Raw genomic sequence first — 21,281 nt, forward strand, 5'->3', positions numbered from 1 at the left:
CCCCACTGTTAAAAAGTGATTTGTGCAAAATTTCAAGATCCGAGAGTAAACGGATAATTATTTGTGCTAATTATCAAACTTTTAAAGTAAAACGCGTAAACCGGTGAAGTTCGCTTAAGTGAGCTGACTGGTGTATAAAAACCTTAAAAATGGACTATTTTCATATAATTGAGTTAAACAAGTAAAAATGAATCATCCGAAAATAATTCGGATGATTTGGGTATTTTTAACCGATTTAACAGTTTCCGGTACGCCAAAGACGGAAACGGGTCCCGCGGCCAATCGGGACGTCTAAACCGAGCTATAATTTCACATCTTTAATTAAATTATCCGACAACCACTATTTTCGGGTCATGTGTGACCAAACTCATTTTTGAAACATAAAAACGGATAACAATGCTAGGCACGCAAAACGAGAAAAACGACTAATAGTAGTTGTGACCTTGGAACTCTAAACGACATCACAATCTAAGTCCGGAGAAGTGTTTCTGGGTTAACCTTGCCCCCAGAACGGGTACAGTGCTGGGTTGACAGTGTCCCCAGGTGTACCGATTGATAAGATTAAAGGTTATATAAACAATAATTGTATAATAATGATCGTAGGGATCATATTACAGATTTGGACGTGTTAACTGATATTGATTGTTGTTACCTGCATGCATGTGCTAAGGTGAGTTTCACGAGCCCCCTTTTACTGAACTGTTTTAAATATTTTCCCAGGGCGGAAAGCATGTTTTTATCAAAATGATTAAGTACGTGCTGAACGCATGGAAATGAATGTATTTATATAATGTTTAATGTACGGAAATCGTACGGTAATGTATTGAAATGGTAATTGTTTGAGTTGTTATTATTGTAAGGTCCCGCAATAGTTTCTGGGGTAACAGAGTTCCCAGAGGTTATTGGAAGTATGTTTCTGGGTAACAGAGTTCCCAGAGGTTATTAAAGGTGTTTCTGGGGTAACAGAGTTCCCAGAGGTTATTGGAAGTATGTGTCTGGGGTAACAGAGTTCCCAGAGGCTAATAAATGTGTTTCTGGGGTAACAGTGTTCCCAGAGGTTATTGGAAGTATGTTTCTGGGGTAACAGAGTTCCCAGAGGTTATTAAATGTATTTATGGGTTGACAGTATCCCCAGATAATATTATATTATGATATGGATTTATCATGGTTTACTAAAATTGTGAAACTCACCAACTATTCGTAGTTGACCCGTTTTCTCACATGCTTTTCAGGTACAACTAAGATAAAGTGATTGATTACGTGCTAAGTGCTTGATGTGTGTAAAGTTTGCGTGCTGGACGTTAGGATACATTATAGCAGTTAGAATTATGAACCGTATTGTATGATGTGTGTATCACCTAGACGGTAATGAAATATGAGATAATGTAATTTTGAAGTATATTAATGCATTCGGTTTTCTTTATAAACAATGTGGTTGATATCAGAGGTGTCTGTTGCATCCCGTGTACGTTTCCGCTGCGGTTACGGGGTGTTACATATATGTAGACTCATTATTGATTGCTAACCACTTTAATGGCTCATATGCTGTTAAAGGAGAAAAACTAATCAAATATCTAGATATTGTGAAGGAATTAGCAAAATCCTTCGAATTGTTTAGCATTGTACAGGTACCAAGGGAAGAGAACGCTGGGGCAGATGCCTAGGCAAATTTAGCCTCATCTTTGAAGATTCCAGAAGACACGAAGATCCCAATCATTCATATACACTCGCCAACAATAGGAGAACAAGAAGTTGAAGAGATAACAACTAACAAACAAATTGTACTTTGGGATCCATCATCCTCAAACAATCAAGGATCCTGGATCCTCCCAATCAAAAGATAGATTCAAACTAGAGAGATTCCAACCTCGGAGAATCCTAAATCTTTCAAACTCAAGGTATCACAATACAGTTTATTATATGATATGCTATACAGGAAATATCTTGCAGGTCCATACTTGTGGTGTATCGAGGATCCTGAAATTCAAGAGGTGCTCAAAGACTTTCACGAAGGTGATTGTGGTAATCACACTGGAGGTAGAGCCCTATTCTCAAGGATTCTGAGAACAGGATACTATTGGCCAACCATGAAGAGAGACGCCATGGAATATTCAAAGAAGTGTGATGCTAGTCAAAGACATGCAAACATCCTACATCAACTAGCAGAACCTATGTATCCTATATCCTAATCATGGCCCTTCAAGAAATGGGGTATGGATATTGTGGGTAAGCTACCTAAGGCACCAGGAGGAAAAGTATTCATGCTTGGAATGACTGACTACTTTTCAAAGTGGATAGAGGCAGAAGCTTTTGCTCAAGTACGGGAAAAAGAGGTGATATCTTTCATTAAAAGAAATATTATTACTAGATTTGGTATTCCTTCAGAAATTATTTGTGACAATGGTTCCCAGTTTATCGGGAAGAGAACCACTAACTTTTGTGATAGCTGGGGCATCAAGATGATTACCTCCACTCCAGTACATCCTCAAGCTAATTGTCAAAGGAGTCTAGCAACAAGATAATCATCAACAACTTAAAGAAGAAGCTAGGATCCAAGAAAGGAAAATGGGCCGAAGAGCTACCTTATGTTCTTTGGGCTGATAGGACAACACCCAAGAATGCAACAGGCGAAACACCCTTCTCATTGGTGTTTGGATCAGAAGCAGTAATCCCCACAGAAATGGTAGTTCCGACAGCCAGAACAAGCATCCGTGATCCTGAGGTCAATGAAGAAATCCTTCTTGAAGACTTGGAAACTGTTGAAGAACTCAGAGACCTAGCCAATATCAGAATGACAGCATATCAACAAAGGGTAGCTGGGGCATACAACAAAAATATAAGGATCAGAAGATTTCAAGAAGGAGATCTAGTCTTGAGAAAAGCCTTCCAGAATACAACCAATCCGGCAGATGGGAAGCTAGCTCCCAAGTGGGAAGGTCCTTATTTGATTGAATCGAAGGCCGGAAAGGGGGCATATCATTTTCTTACTATGGAAGGCAACAGGTTACCAAGAGCATGAAATGCTATCCTCCCCAAGAAATACTTTTTCTGATCAGGATCAAGTATCCTCCGAGGATCAAGTATCCTTAAAGGATCAAGGATCCTAAGATCGGTAATATCTGTCTAATCACTTATTCATTTTTGATTCTAGCTTATATATGGATAACATATTCTTAACACTTGTATTTTCCAAGTTTTAAGTAACAATGCAAGATATTATGAGGTATACAATGATCAAGAGGTTGGCCTCCTCTCCTTTACATTTAAGGTACTAAACTTTTTCCCTTGGCCTAGCCCACGATTGGGAATGACCCCCGATGGTCATATCCTCCAAGGTTTAAAGCTTTTTACCTTTCATACGAACTAGAGTTTCTACACTCTCTCCTGTAGCGTACACTATCCAACGTATAGTCCGGGGCCGCGGGACCAGTACACGCTTAGTGGCTGACAATTTCGTTGTTTTCGGCTATATGGAGGATCCTACGATTTATGGTAGACGTACCATACCACCGGTTTATAACATTTTCATGTATCTTACGTTTGGGCTAAATCCCAGTTTGGGCGAGTCCCCAATTAACATCCGTATATTAGGCCAGTCCCCAATTTGGGCTTGTCCCCAGTTTATGGGCTTGTCCCCAGTTTTTGGGATTGTCCCCAATTTTTGGGCTTGTTCCCAGTTCACGGGCTTGTCCCCAGTTGCACAGGCTTGTCCCAAGCTTAATGGGTCTAACCCCAGTTAATATTATAAGTTGTTTGCAACAGATATCCTAAGTTCAATTACGAAAATCAAGATTGATGGATTCCAAATCCTTAAATCGCTTCCACAAGGATAATAGAAGGCACATTACTTATGGTAACCTAGATCTACTTAGACCTTATGGTATGATTTCTACATGAAAATTTATATTGGTTTGGCTAGGATCCTTATAAATCTTGTTGTTTAAAGATTTAAAATCTTTGAATTGTTTCTCTAAGGATATTCTATCCTAAAAATTTTCTTTTAATTATTTTTCTATGGATATTCTATCCTGAAAATTTTCTTTTAATTATTTTTCTTAAGGATATTATATCCTAAAATTTCTTACTCAAGATTATTTCTTAAAACTCTCAATAAAGCTAACACTATATCAAACAAATCTTCAAAATAATAAATAACAAGAAAATAGTCAAAAGTTTTAGATTATTATTAACATAAGTCACATGGACTTATCCAAAATCCTTAACCCAGACTTCACCATAAGAAAGATGGACCATCCACCCTGGTTAAGCAGTTGTTACTAATTGTTCTTAAAGTGCAGGAAAATAAAAGTCAGAGGCACCAAAAGCTTCATCCCCATAAAAAAGAGGATCCATCCACCTTCGGTAACCCTGAAAATTGTCTTGAGGATCATTGATCCTTAAACCCTAATTACTAGTGTTTGTTACAAACCATAACCATTGTTCACAAAAACATCAACATAAAAAAATGGGCTCGGGCCTTGTATTCAATATCCTTCATCGCCCATTCACGTGGCTTCCTCGCCTTCCGTAGCACCTGCTCCTTCACCAGCTTCTACCACATCCTTGACCCCACTAGTCCCTGCTTCGTTCTCCTCAACCATCTCCACATCCTCTTCGCCACCAAGAGCCGCCAAAGCAGTCTTCCACTTCTTCACATCCCAGGTCGCTTTATCAAAAGCAGGATCATTGGCCTCCGTTTCCATCTTGATCCTTGCCTGGAGCACCGACCTGGCAGCCCACATTTTGGCCTCTTCTATAGCCTGCTTCACTTCTTCTTGGTGATGAGCTTCTACTGTGGATAGCTGATCCTCCAACTGCTTCTTGTCCTTTGAAAGCTGGATTAAGGCCTTATCCTTGGTAACCACAGCATTCCCCATCCCGGACAGCTTCTCGCTCATCTGGTTCACAATCTTTTCATAGTGGTACTTGAAAGCATTCATTGCCCGTAACCAACAACAGAGTGAGGATTAGAAAGATATTGGATCCTTAAATACAAAATAGCATACAAGATATTTACAGTGAGGATCACATAAAAGTGGGTTTCGGGCTCAGAGGATCTCTTTCTCTTGGAAGCAGCTGACTTGGCTCTGGTAGTTGCGGTTTTCGGCTCAGAAGTAGTTGCTGCCTTCAGTGTCTCCTTCTTGATATCTTGAGGAGTAGTCATGCTGTCAATATCCTCCAAAGAGAATTTGTTGGCGGGTTTCTGAGATTTTTTAGCACCTGCACAAGTCAAACAATAGATAAGTATTCTAACTATTCTTAATTGTTTCTATTTATTATGCTAGTCTTACTTGACATGTTTGAGTCTGAGGAGATCTCGTAGAAAGATTCGACAAATCGGGCTTGAAAAGTTCTGACCTCGGTATCCAGTGCAAGGAACCGTTTTGTTTTTTCTTCTGTTCCAGTTAACTTGGCCAGGGAAGCAAAATTCTCCCTGAAAATCATGAAAAAGAAAAAAGATTTAGAGTTAGATCGGTCATCACGGATCATGTTTTGTTAAGGATCCAGGATCCTACCCTTTCTGATCCATTTCAAAGGTAAATAAGCCCCACCAGGTATGGAGTTGCGATTTACGAAGAAAAACTGATTCCTCCAAAAGGAATCATTTAAGGTCACTTTTGCAATCGGATGGGGTTGTCGAGGCTTGAACTTTAGTACGAAACGGCTCGGACCGTAAGTGATTAGAGTATACAGGTATGACAATTCCAGGATGCCAAAGTCATTCTCCTCTTCTTCAATAATCCTCTCAATGGTAGCTAGAACCCTCCAAATCATGGGCATAGCTTGGATATAAGATATGCCCGTGGTTTCAAAGAAACTCTGTGCGAAAGGGGGAAAAGGATAAGTGTAGCCAATGAGAAAAGGACAAGCCGGAAAACATACCCAGGTTCGAGAATAAATGTCGCATTGAACGCCGGAGTCATACGGTCGGAAAATGGTTTCCGGCGGAAACAGTGATCGGAACTCGTCTATCTCGGTGTCAGTGAACTTGCATATCTCCATAGAAGGATTGGCTATGAGGTTTCGGGATTGCATCTCCGTTAAACCGGAGTCGTCGAAGGACTGGTCAGACGGATTAGAGGGAGGAGATGAAGAAGAAGCGATAGACATGTTATCGGAAAAATTAAAAGAATAAAGAGATAAGAAAGGATACCTGATGAGCTGCCTGGATATGTAGTTAAAAAAGGGTTATAGGGATCTCATATATAGGCGGTTATGATTAATATCAAGGGTTAGATAATTAATATCTCATGCGACTGTCTAATCATCTACTTTTTGCAGGATTCAAATTTCAAAATGCAGCTGTAAAGCATAAACACCCGCCATTTTGGGGGCAATTGTTAGAGCAGACAACTTTGATACTAAGGATATGTTATTCTTGATGACATATCTGGATCAATTATCATTCTGAAGGGTTCCGGAGCTGTGATAGGATCAAGGATCCTCAGAACTTAGTATTATTAATAATTGTCTCTTGTGTGTAGGTTATTATTTAATAAGAGCAAAGGCTACAAGACTTATTCTACCATAATTGTCGCTACTTGGACTTCTTAAGCATGTGGTCAAAAGCAACATTGGAGATAGTGGGAAGATGGCGGAAATGTAGGACTAGTTAGTTAGTTGTTAATTTGTTTTCTTTTTTTATCGAGTTTATGATCAATACTAGGACACTTACACGATTACACTCGCACATACTCTAGCTACTGAGTTCTGTGTAAACACACACATAGCTTTATTGTATTCGTTGATCATAAACTTCACCCATTATAACCCGATTTTTGACATTAATAAAGTGGTGATAGACGAATTGTCATTACCCAAGGTTTTTTTTTCCTTTGATCTAAACAAGATCAAGGGGTTTCTCCTCGCAACAAATCACGTTGTTCATCCCTATTTTGTTCATATATTCATTGTTTTCAAATTAGCACTAAACCTCACATAACAGATTTGGATATATTATCCTTAGCCGATTTTTGTCCAAAACATATATGTTTTTGTGTAGATTGTATCTTTTTTGTTGATATTTAATACAAACACGTATAAAATAGTTTTTTGTTTTATTCATCACAATGTAAGTACGTGTTGATGGATATTAATATATTGAGTTGGAAGAAATTGGTTTTGGATAGAAAGATATTTTAATGTACGAACAAATTGTACTTGTGTAGGATAAATATTCAAAAGACAAAATATAAGTTATAAAAATAAATGAGTTTTTAATATTTTTCAATTATAATAATTTGATTAGTTATTTTAATTAAATAGATAACTATTATGGTTTATTAGTTATATTAATTAAAGAAAGAGAATGCATTTATAGTTTCTTTATTTAAATATAAGTATTTAAAACCTAAAACAAAACTAGTGGCTCATATTCAATTATTGTGTTTCTCGCAGTAATTTAATTTCTCTCATGAACCATCCCTTATATATATATATATTTATATATATATGTGTGTGTGTGTTTACATTTCTTTCAGTTAAATGATAATTGCTAGTTTAATATAAAAATATTAGTGAGTATATGGCACTATGGCAAACTAAATTAAGTTAATTTCAAAAGGAGAATATTGGAAGAAAAGAAATCTTACATATAATATACATTTTATAAAAGGAAAATGAAAGTTATATATGTTGGTCTTGATGCCAATTTAAGTATACAACCTCATTTGTAACATAAAACATGGTTATAAAAATATAACTAAGCCATTAATTTAACATAGACTTAAGGTTTTGGATAAATATGAGATCGTCGGCATAAAAACCCCGGGTGATGACTATTGTCTATCACCGATATTATTAGTAAACCAAGTATTGTAGTACAAAGTGAGAGCTAAGACAGTGATTACAAGAGAGAATGCTCAGTGTGCATGTGTGTTACGGGTGTGTATGTTGCGCATCTGTTCTACTGCCAGAGCCTCTATAAATAGATAAAATATCATTAACTAACATTCCTATTTCCTCTCCTCTATTCAAGCCCATTTCTTCCACATAGCCGTTTCATGCTTTGACGGGGTCTTTAATGACTTTGATGGCGAAATAACAGATTGGACTCGGTCATTAGCCGTTTTACCTGCGTTAATATTAATATCATAAATAGAACAATCATTAGTAATAAATAATAAGTGCTGAGGATCCCTGATCCTAACAAGATCTGGAACATATGCTAATGATAACTGATCAAGAACATATGCCAGGATAATATATCCACAACATTAAATTTCCGAGCCCTAACAATTTCCCCCAAAATGGTGGTTGTGATAAGATCACAACTGTCATTTTGCATATAAATTCAAATCCCTACAAAACAGGTGAGACTTGACATGCCAAAAATAATAATTATATAGAGCCATAGAGTTTTAGCGGGAACTCCCCTTCCGGATATATGTATATATATGGCGTCTCTTATTATTCACTCTTCATAATCCAGTTGAGCGAAAACCAAGTACCCCTTTTCTCTTTTTCTTTCTATTAATTTTATATCATGTTGAAGAAACATATTTCTTCCTCTGAGCAACCGGATCCTGATGACTTGCATTCTCAGAACCTGCTTACTAACCTATCTTATGAGATCTGTAAGTTCATAGATTCAGAAATTGTTGCCCTAATTCCTCTTTTTCCGACTAAAACTGTTTTTCCGTCCCTTAGATTCTACAAATGGAAGATATTGTCGTTCCCGGACAAGGGTTTTGCTTTCCATCTTACCCGTTTCTTCTCGGATTTTCATATCCTTTCCTAGATTTCACTAAAAGCTTCTTTACCTTGACCGGTATGAGCTATATTCAGGCTATGACGATGCTATGGAGAATTTTGTTTACTGTGGAGGAGATCATTGAAAATGAAGGTATTGAGTTTGGTCTCTCGGAGCTTGCGTATCTTTAGTAACCCACGGTTCCAACCGCTTTGTTTTAAAATTCAAGGCTCGTCATCCAGTTCCTATATACAAAACCACCCAGAACGGTTCCTTTTGGAGGAACCAGCTCTTTTTCGTGAGGAAAGACTCTATCCCTGGTGGGGATAGTTTACCCTTCAAGTGGATTAGGAAGGGTAGGATCCTAGTTCCTTTGATAAGTTGCTGATTATAACTTATCCTATTCTAATCTGATTCTTTTCTCTTTGTAGTTGACAACTTCACTCTTCTTTATGATCTTCCTGGTGTCAAAGAAAGAGTCGCTATGTTATTAGCTTTGGATCCTGCTGATAGGACTTTCAAGGCCAAAGCTCAAGATATATCCCTAGAACCTACCCAATAATCAGAATCAAGCGAGATGTCAAGTAAGTAGTTTTAATATTTTCTAATGATAAATAAAAGTAGTAGAATGACACTTATCTTTTTTCATATGTTCTGTAGGTGCTTAGAAGTCAAGTAAGCATGTGTCCTAGTTTTCTTTGTAGGATATCAACAGTCTCATCGTCAAGAAGGAAGTTCCAAGGCCATTGCATTCCTTGAACCACGAGCTGTGACTACCCGTGCCAAGTCTAGAGCCTCCTAGAGAAAGAAGCCTTCAAAGTCAGAGGATCCTTTCAAAGCTGAGAGGCAGCTCCATGAAATGCTGACTACGGTAAGGATCCTTAATCCTATCTGTTTGTGTTTATGAATCCAGCATTCTTTCTTAAGATATGTTAGATTTGTCTCAATTTATCTTTATGTACATGCCATGAACTCTTCCAGAAGCTATCATGAAAAGGTTGTCAAGGAGCTGGAAGATACTCTATTTGGGATGCGAGCCATGGCTGCTGCTAAATACAAGGTTTTTTTTTACAATTATGAAGGAAAAGAAGAAACTGGAGGATCAGCTGTCTACGGCAGAGGTTCAGAAACTAGGGGAGGTGAAGTAGGCCACAAATGAAGCCAAGATGTGGGCGCCAAATCCGTGTTGCAGGCAAGGATCAAGATAGCTGCTGAAGCTGGTGATCCTGATTATGACAAATCAACATGGGAGGTGGCTAAGTGTAAGCAGGCCCTGGTTGCGCTTGGAAGAGTGAGGATGAAGCTGGTGACAACACCATGGCTGCAGCTTATGCGATCAGAGTTGGTGAAGATGGAGTTGTGATTGAAGAAGGAGACGCTATAGTGGGCGATGAAGGATGTTGAGCCAAGGCCTGAGCCCACTTTTTTTTATGTGTTTTTCTGTTTTTGAATCATCATGGTCTGTAATAAGACAATAGATAATTAGGGTAAAGGATCCACGATCCTTAGACAAGTATAAGGGGTAGCAAAGATGGATGGATCCTATTTTTACGGGATGAAGCCTTTGGTGCCTCTTATATTAATTTCCCAACAAATCATGAACAACTAGTAACACCTGCTTTAACCCAGGTGGATGGACCATGTTTAGATAGAGAAGTCTGGGTTAACAGTTTTGGTCAATCAAATGTGGTATAATAATAACTTTTAATCCTTTATCTATTTGTTAACCGTTTACTATCACGAAAACATAGTTGTTATGATTTATACCTTGAAAGATTTAGAAATAAATTATCTTTCAAATAGAAGTTTAAGGATCCAAGATCCTTGAAGATAGTAGTTTGTAAAAACATAATTTGTATGATAATAGCTTGATAAATAAAGTTCATACCAGAAAGTCTGATTAGATCTAAGTTATTGCAAATACTTCGATGATACTCGTGGTTTCATTGGGGATACATGCTGCAAATATCTTAGCACTTAAGTCGATTAACCATATAAATTTGGGTCCAACTCAAAGAAATTAGGGACAAGCCCAAAAATACTAGGGTCAAGCAAAAAAAACTGGGGTCAAGCCAAAACTACTTGGGTTAAGCCCATTGGCCCAAACCGGGATCTTGCCCAAATGTAAGTGACGTGAAAACGCCAAAACCGTAAATAACATGAAAATGTTAGAAACCTTGGATAACATGAAAATGTTAGAAATCTTTGTATGGTATGACTACCATTTTTCGTAGGATCCACCATATAGCTAACAACAATGAAATTGTCAGCCACTGAGAGTGTCAAAACTAAACCTTTAAACCTTAGAAGGTATAAAGGTTAAACCCCTTAACCTTTGTAAAATCACTTGAAATCTGCATTTTTCTGCATACTCAAAACTTGGTGAAAGTAGATATTAAGAATATCAATATCTTTGATTTACAATAAGTAACAAAAACTTAAGAAGGAATAAATAGTAGGATAAGATTGTACCGACTTTAGGATCCTTGAACCATTAAGGATCCTTGATCCTGATCACATAAAATACTTTTTGAGGTGGATGGCCTTCCAGGCTCTTGGTAGTCGATCACCTTCCATTGTAAGTAATTGGTAAGCCCCTTTTCCTGTTTCTGACTCGATCAAGTAAGGTCCTTCCCACTTGGGTGCATGTTTTCCATCTACTGGATTAGTTGTATTTTGAAAGGTTTTCCTTAATCTCCTTCTTGAAACCTTTTGATCTTGATATTCTAACATCCTAAAATTTATAATAATGAATAAAGAAATTATGTCCGTTTATTGTGTGTTAATATTTAATTAGAATTAAATATCAACAAGAGTATGGACTTGGGTGGGAAAATATGGAATAAGGGATGAGATGGGCCTTAGGTCCATGGGCTTAAGAGAGTATAAATACTCCCTTAAACCTCCCTAAAACCCTAAAACCCTCATTTCTCTCCATCTTATTCTCTACACACTCAAAATACACACATACACAAACACCTTCATGGCCGCGAGCAAAAAAGGAAGGATCCGAGACCAAACGAGCTTAGATTCTTATAAATATTGGATAAATGAGCAAGATACAAGACTAGTATTTCACAACAAGCTAACAGTGACCTAACGAACACATAAAGGTACATTCTTTACCCTTAAAGGTTACGTTTCTATGAACGAATGACCATGAAACTTAACCCTAGAGTAGATCGGGTATGAATTGGCCTTAAAGATGCAAACTTGAAGTTTAAAGTGAACTAGATGAACACGGTTAAGGTTACGACTCATAAGAAACCTTAGATCTAGCCTTGAACGTTTTGGACCATAAAGGTCCAAGCTTTATGGTCACTCGGGTCAAGTTTTGGCCGAAAAAGGTTAAGGAAATGTTTATGGGTTAATACCAAACAATAATAAGTGTTAAGGTCAAGAAATATAAAAATAATAGCTATAAATGGACTAAAAAGCTTTAGCTCGTTCGATTACATTGCTTCTATTCGGGTACATGATCATGACTCGCTTACAAAGCTTATGGTCGATTACAATGTGAGACTCGATTACAAAGCCTAAGGACAATTTCAATGGGAGACTCGATTACAATGTGAGACTCGAGTATAATATGAGACTCTATTACAAGTATCATTCGCTTACAATTCTAAGCTTGAACACAACAGTATAATTGATTACAATGATAAGTCGCATACAAAGGCCTTATTCGATTACAATGGAAATTTGGATTACACTATGTAGATTCGATTCGCATACATAGTGGCATTCGATTACAAGGGCCTCAACAGAATACATATGCCTAAGCCAAATACAAACATACACCCGAATACATACATGAAATTTGATTACTTATGGTGCGCTCGAATACAATATATGGGTTGCATGCAAAGGTGGTAATCGATTACATTGGCATACTCGCATACGATATAATTATCCGGATACATAAATATAATCCGATTACCTTGATGAACTTGAATGCACTATAAGCTAGATTTCCTATGCCTATTCAATGCAACAAGAATCGAATACATGTATGCACACTCGAATACACCAATGTATTCAAGTGTAGCGTATGTTGGGATCTATGAATTGAATACATATTCTAGATAAAATGTAATCTAATGCAACCATGCTTGTAAATACAAAAGGAAAGAAAAGAACACTAAAGTAATTGTATACCCATCATTTGAGTACATTAGTGTTTAAGGATAGAATAATATTCAAAGTGAATTGTATCCTACAACAAGACCATTAGATTAGATCAGACTTAGCCATTTTGGCTGAAATATGAATAAAATGAAAAGGACATATATTGAAACGTATAAATAATGTACAGCCAGCCGAGCTCAGCTAAGGAAGGGAATAACAATAAATGGAGAATGTATTTGGATCTAGGTGAGTTTCTAGTCCCATTCCTTGTTATGTTTTCGGGGCTGTGTGCATACTCGATATGATTAGTTAATACACTCACCTTAAGTGGTAAGTGTATGTCTTGTATGATTTATGTATGAATGAATGCTTGATGATGCATGAACGATCTTCGGATATTGCATGTACCGTTAAGGGATAGTTTAAATATATGATTGATATATATATATATATGACGTATAAATGATGTATGTACGTATAAAGTTAAAATTAAGAATGGATAGAGAGGTATGGAAGGTATGGTTAGGAAAGGAACGGACCCTAAAAATATCCGAGAATGTAGGGAACGGACCCTAATAATACCCGTGAATGTAGGGAACGAACCCTAATAATATCCGCGAATGTAGGGAATAGACCCTAGTAATATATGCGAAGGTTATATGACTATTTATATGTATATAAGTATGTATAAAGTAAAGAATGAAAGTATGATTGTATGAATGTATGAAGAAAGGTAAATAACTATGTATGTATATGTACCTTCGGGTCCGTATATAAGTAAGTGTATGGGTGTATTGTATGTTATATGATTAACTAGAACTCACTCAGCGTAACTGACTTTTAGTACGCACACATGTGAGTAGAATGAGACAACTGGCTTGAGCGGGACACATGGCAGAAGAATAAGAGGTTGGTATTTGAAGACTCAAGATGTTTTTATGATTAGTTTCTAATAATTGAAAGACGAGAATGTTTGATTAAGACAAGTTTATGAAATATAATGAATGTTTAATGAAATTTTATATTTCGCGTAAAGTTTTAATTAACTCTGATTTATAGAACTATATATATGAGTAAATCCAACGTCCAAAGTAGGGCACCCGGATCGGGGCCTTACAAGTTGGTATCAGAGCAAAGTTCGAGAGAATTAAGCATCCTACATGCTTAGACTCGAACATAGAATGGGATTAAAGTAAGAAAAGAAAGAAGATGCCAGTTCAAGATAGCCATGTGTCACTCAAGCAAGCTCAGTCTAGGTAAGGTGTATGGTTAAAGTATAATGCTGAATGAATGCTAGCTTAATTGCTAAGGATAGGAGTATATGATGATATGAATTGTTTGATTGACTAACTGTTAGAAGTATAACTTAGCACAAATGGACTCATAAAGGGAAGTGTATAGGACACGGAAAGTAACATAATCAGCTAGCTAATTACAGCTGGCCACTGTTATTACCAGTTAGCCTTACTATCCTTGTACTAAATAGTTTATTGAGTGATGATGTTTGTGTTTTCCTTATAGAATACGAATGGCTGGAGCTAGGAAAGTTACTGGAAAGGGAGGGCGTGCGGGACGTCATGGTAGACCACGTATCGTTTGAGAACCTTCTGTAAGAACAGCCCCTAACACCGAGGGAGAAGAAGTGAAGCTGGTCGAAATCTGAGTAACAACAAGGGGTATCAACTTGACCCTGTTGTTCAAGCTGCCATTGCTCAAGCTGTAGCAAATGCTGTGAATAACTTGAATCCTGAAAGGTCTGCTCGAAGTCATGTCAGAACTGCTAAGAAGTTTGGGGAGAAGAGTAAGAAAGATGATGAAGGAGAAAAGGGTGACTCAAGCGAAGTTTGATCAGTGAAGGTTGACGACAGGAAGAGAGGCCGAGGTGGGTGTAACTAAAAGTCCTTCAAAGGTTGTGACCCGCCAAAGCTGACTGGTTTAGGAGACGCAATCGCTACTTTCCAATGGATAACTGCAATGGATAAAGTTATACGAATTAGCGAATGCCGTCCCGACTAAGCTGTGGGCTATGCTACTCAATCATTCGGTGAGGAGGCAATGTACTGGTGTGTAACACCCCGTAAACGCAGCGGAAACGTAAACGGGATGCAACAGACACATCTGATATCAACAGCATTGCTTATAAAGAAAACACCACTACATTAATTTACATCATAGTACATTGTTCCGAGTTTAGTTCCCGTCTAGGCGATAGCACATAAGTTTTACCAACATTACATTATCATATTTAATACAAAATGATCACTAAACTTCCACAAATAGCACGCATCATCAAGCATGTAGCACTTACTCCAGTTTGGGAGTACCAAGAAAGCATGTAAAGAAAACGGGTCAACTACGAATAGTTGGTGAGTTTCACTAATTTAAATAAACAGTGATAAATCATTAAGATAATCATATATTAGAGACATCTGGGGACACTGTTAACCCAGTACTGTACCCATTCCGGGAGCAATGTTAACCCAGAAACACTTCTAGAGACATCTGGGGACACTGTTAACCCAGTACTGTACCCATTCCGGGGGCAATGTTAACCCAGAAACACTTCCAGGGACATCTGGGGACACTGTTAACCCAGTAATGTACCCATTCCATACGATTCCCGTACAATCAAATATTTATAAATACACAAAACTCCGTACGTTCAGTATGTACTTAAACATTTTATTAGTAACATGCTTCCGCCCCGGGAAAATATTTGAAAACAGTTCAGAAAAAGGGGCTCGTGAAACTCACCTTATCGTAGGCAATTTAGTAATACAATACTCCAGCTACTAGTCCAAATCTAAAATACGATCCCTAAGTTCGTTACTATACAATCACTATTAACATAACTTTAACCGTGTTAACCGGTACATCTGGAGATACAGTTAACCCAGTACTGTACCCGTTCTGGGGGCAATGTTAACCCAGAAACACTTCACCGGACTCAGATCGTGATATCGTTTAGAGTTCACTAGTCAGATTTACTATTAGTCATTTTTTCCGTTTTGCGTGCCTAGCACCGTTATCCATTTTTATGTTTCAAAAATGAGTTTAGTCACACACGACCTGAAAATAGTTTTTAATTGATAATTTAACTAAGTTGTGAAATTAGGGCTCGGTTTAGATGTCCCGATTGGCCGCGGGACCCGTTTCCGTCATTATCGTACCGGAAACTGTTAAATAGGTTAAAAACACTCAAATCATCCGAATTATTTTCGGATGATTCATTTTTACTTGTTTAACTCAATTATATGAAAATAGTTCATTTTTAGGGTTTTTTTTTATACATCAGTCAGCTCGCTTATGCGAACTTTACCGGTTTACGCGTTTTAAGCTTTAAAAGTTTGTTTTAGCACAAATAATTATCCGTTTAGTCTCGGATCTTAGAATTTTGCACAAATCACTTTTTGACAGTGGGGAATTTTATAAAAATATTTCCAGAATTAATTTTATATTTAAAATTTATTTATCTATTTTTAAACACCATTTAAACACTAAATATGTCGTAAATACCAAACGATCTTAGAAAAATCCCAAATTTTTCCTGGATGACCCCTGCCATCTCCATAGACCCCTGTAATTTTTCCAGAACCAAAATCCCTTTTTAAATGCCATTTTCACAAAAACCGAGCTAGAAAACCCTAGAACTCGTTTAACCGAAAAGCCTACTTAGACTTCTCCAACGGACCTAAAATTTTGTGTGTGACTTATACATGTTATAAAAAGCTTATCTGAAATTTGTCAGAATATTTCATGAAATTTAACTATTTTTCACCATTTTTGGCCAAAACCGAGCATTAAATTCACCAAATATTCATCCTTTATCCAAAAATTACCACAAATTCATAGAACTCATATTTTCATGTGTAGATCATCCCTGTAAAATTTAATGACCAAACTCTACACGAAACACAATCTGTCCAAATCACAACCCTTATACAAAAACCGAACTACCTTGAGTTTTTAGCTTCAAATCGCAAGAATCTCGCTTTCTAGCCTTTGCTATCAACTAGATACAACACCTACAAGCACAATAACACCACACCAAGCAAGTTTCACCCACAATCAAGCCATTTCTTTCATGGTTTCGATTATGCTTTAAAAACAAAGATTTAACCGTAAAAATTCGTTTTTGGTTCGTTTAACTCCTTTCTTGGACCAAGATCCCTTGTATAACCCATATACATCACTTGATCATGCAAGAATCGGTTCCATCTCGGGTTTTCACCCTTTTTCACTTGGAAACCTCCTTTTCTTGCAAGAACACTCAAGAAACGAACTTAAACACGTACATAACACAATTTTACCTCGGTTTTTCTTGCTAAAAAGCTCGGTTTTTGGTTCTTGATCTTGAGAGAATATGAATATTGTTGAATTGTGTTGTGAAAAAAAAGAAAATGAAATGTTGTTTGGGTGAGGGGGGTCCGATCGGACCAAATGGATGGGTGGGGTGGGACCTACAACTTCATTTGTGGCCACGTATTCAGATTCTCGTAATCCGGATAATGTTTTGGATAATCTGGTTCAGTTCGTTTTTCGATTAAACGTTTAATTCGGTTTAAAACGAGGCTAAAACGGTCGTTTTTCGGCTAAAAAATGAAATTTATATAAAACCGATTTAAAAAACTTAAACCATGACATTTATGAACTTAAAACATCATATTATTAATAATTGTGCATCTTTTTCGGCTTGATCGATCGTCTCTTGCTCGGTTTGGTATTAAAGGTTTCATTTAACGTACCGACGTATCATTAAATCGAAATCCTTTTTCTGTGCATTAATTCACTTATCCCGAAGCTTTAATACTTCGTAAACATCACTATATATTATATATTTCGTCTATAATGCAATCCCCGATCGTTCGGGCTTCAATAACCGTTAATCGGTTAATCGTATTTCCAATACGATTTACTGTATAATCGAGTATAATTCGTACTATGAATCATACATACTCGTATAAACGCATCATAATTCACATATTCATTATTAAATAACACATAAATAGTATATACCGGTTAGGGTATACCTGATTTTGCCGGAATTGTTACATTCTCCCCCCGTAAAAGAAATTTCGTCCTCGAAATTTTTACGCGACGACTGCTTCTTTTTGAGGAAATAGATGGGGGTATTTCTTCCGGAATTCGTCCTTTCGCTCCCAGGTATATTCTGGGCCTCGTTGCGAATTCCATCTAATTTTGACCAACGAAATCTTGTTGTGTCTAAGTTGCTTGATTTTTCCGTCTAGTATTTCTTCGGGTTCCTCTACGAAATTGAGTTTATCATTTATTTGGACACCCTCTAAAGGTAACACCGATGTCTCATCCGCCAGACATCTTTTCAAGTTCGATACGTGAAACACGTTGTGAACTGCACTCAATTCATCGGGTAGTTCTAATCGGTACGCTACGGGACCGATTTTTGCAGTAATATTGAAGGGTCCAATATATCTCGGGGCTAACTTCCCCGCTTTTCCAAATCTGACTACACCCTTCCAAGGTGATACTTTCAAATACACTTTATCACCTTTCTCAAATGACAACGGTTTTCTACGGGTATCGGCATAACTCTTTTGCCGATCCCGCGCGGCCTTCAGATTGCTCTTAATTTCAAGGATTTTGCTGGTCGTTTCCTGGACCAGGTCTGATCTAATAACCTGAGTGTCGCCCACTTCAGTCCAACAGAGTGGTGATCGGCACTTCCGACCATAAAATGCTTCATAAGGCGCTGCCTTTATACTGCTATGGTAACTGTTATTATAGGAAAATTCAACGAGTGGGAGATGTTGATCCCAATTTCCCTTAAAATCCAGTACGCATGCACGAAGCAAATCCTCCAGGGTTTGGATGGTCCTCTCAGACTGACCATCGGTCTGAGAGTGGTAAGCTGTGCTTAGATCAATACGCGTTCCCAGCGCTTCTTGCACAGCTTGCCAAAGCTTGGAGGTGAAATGGCTATCCCGATCGGAGATGATTGAGATGGGTATCCCATGACGAGACACAATTTCATTTATATAAATCTGCGCAAGTCTCTCTGTGTTATAATTATTTCTAATCGGGATAAAATGTGCCGATTTGGTTAATCGATCCACGATTACCCAAATTGCATCATGTCCTCGGGACGTTTTAGGAAGATGTGTCACAAAATCCATCGTGATTTGCTCCCACTTCCATTCGGGAATTTCCGGTTGTTGTAACATTCCCGAGGGTTTCTGGTGCTCTGCCTTAACTCTCGCACAAGTCGTACATTTACCGACATACATTGCGATATCCTTTTTCATACCCGGCCACCAGTAGAACTCCTTCACATCCTTGTACATCTTATCCGATCCCGGATGTATGGAATATTTTGATCTATGTGCTTCGTCCATGATTAATTCACGTAGATCATGGAGGGTCGGGATCCAAATCCGACCTTTGAAATAGAGAATTTCGTCCACGCGCTGTTCGAAATTCTTCTCATTGCCGTAAAGTCCCTCCTTTTCCAATTTTTCCTCTTTCAACGCCTCACGTTGAGCGACTCGAACCAGGTCCGAAAGGTTCGACTGGACTATCATCCCCAACGCTCGCACTCGCAATGGCTTAACCCGATCTTTCCTACTCAAGGCATCGGCTACAACGTTAGCCTTGCCGGGGTGATAACGGATGTCACAGTCATAATCGCTCAACAACTCGACCCATCTTCGTTGCCTCATATTCAGTTCTTTCTGGTCGAATATGTGCTGCAAACTTTTATGATCGGTGAAGATGGTGCACTTCGTACCGTAGAGATAATGTCTCCAGATTTTAAGTGCGAAGATAACCGCTCCCAGTTCTAAGTCATGAGTAGTGTAATTTTTCTCGTGTACTTTTAACTGTCGGGAATCATAGGCTATAACCTTATTATTCTGCATCAACAAGCATCCTAACCCTCTACGCGATGCATCACAATATGCGACAAAACCATCGTCTCCATCGGGGAGACTTAAAATCGGCGCTTGGCACAATTTTTGCTTTAACGTTTGAAACGCCGTTTCCTGCTCTTCTCCCCATTCATACTTTCGATCCTTTTGAGTCAGGAGAGTTAAAGGTTGGGCTATGCTGGAAAAGTTTTCTATAAATCGACGATAATATCCGGCTAAGCCTAAGAATTGGCGGATTTCCTTTGGCGTTTTAGGCGCTTGCCAATTCTTAATTGCTTCAATTTTACTCAGATCAACGTGTATTCCTTGATGGTTTACAACGTGACCGAGGAACTGCACTTCCTGTAACCAGAAGTTACACTTGGAGAATTTTGCATACAACTTCTCCTGATCCAGAAGCTCTAAAATTATTCTTAAGTGTTGCTCGTGCTCTTCTTTACTTTTCGAGTAAATCAGAATATCGTCAATAAACACGATGACGAATTTGTCGAGATAGGGTCTACAGACTCGATTCATGAGGTCCATGAACACTGCCGGCGCATTTGTTAGCCCAAAAGGCATAACTAAGAACTCGTAATGGCCGTAGCGAGTCCGGAATGCGGTTTTTGGGATATCCTCTTCCTGAATTCTAACCTTATGGTATCCCGATCTAAGATCGATTTTTGAGAAATAGCTCGCACCTTGCAGCTGGTCAAACAGGTCATCCATTCGAGGAAGAGGGTACCTATTTTTAATGGTTAACTTGTTCAACTCCCTGTAATCAATGCACATTCTAAGGCTCCCGTCCTTCTTTTTCACGAATAATACAGGTGCACCCCACGGGGAATAACTAGGACGTATAAATCCTTTATCCAATAATTCCTGCAACTGATTGGATAATTCTTGCATCTCGGACGGTGCAAGTCGGTAGGGTGCTTTAGCAATAGGGCCAGCTTGAGGTAATAAATCGATTCTGAATTCGACCTGTCGGGTTGGCGGTAATCCAGGAAGTTCTTCTGGGAAAACTTGTGGAAACTCGCGTACCACCGGGATATCATCCACCCGTTTCTCATCAGAATCTGTGGCCGTCAAGCTTGCTAAATACGCCACGCATCCCTGGCGTATATATCTTAACACCTTGAGGTGGGATATAAATGGTATCATTGTGCCCGACTTCTCTCCTTGCACTAACACCTCTTCGTCATCCGACACCCGGATCTTGACGATTTTCTTTTCACAGTTTATTTCCACTTTGTTACGTGCTAACCAATCCATTCCCACTATCACGTCAAAACTACCTAATTCTACCGGTAATAAGTCAATCAGGAAGGATTGATCTTTCAGAATAAAAGGGCAATTCCGAACTATCTGATTAACTATCATGGTTTTACCGTTAGCGACTTCTACGGTGTAAGGTTCTATGGTTTCACTAATCAGAAGGTTTGCTATCGATAGGAAGTTAACAGAGACAAAACTTCTATCAGCGCCTATATCAAATAATACAGAAGCGTAATGATCAGAGACGAGGAATGTACCTGTCACTACGCTGGGGTCCTGGCGTGCTTCGTTCGCCCCCATCA

The sequence above is a fragment of the Bidens hawaiensis genome, unplaced genomic scaffold (assembly GCF_021521415.1).
Source record: "Bidens hawaiensis isolate Kalapana, Puna unplaced genomic scaffold, B.hawaiensis_p1.1 tig00028782_1, whole genome shotgun sequence".
NCBI lineage: Eukaryota > Viridiplantae > Streptophyta > Magnoliopsida > Asterales > Asteraceae > Bidens > Bidens hawaiensis.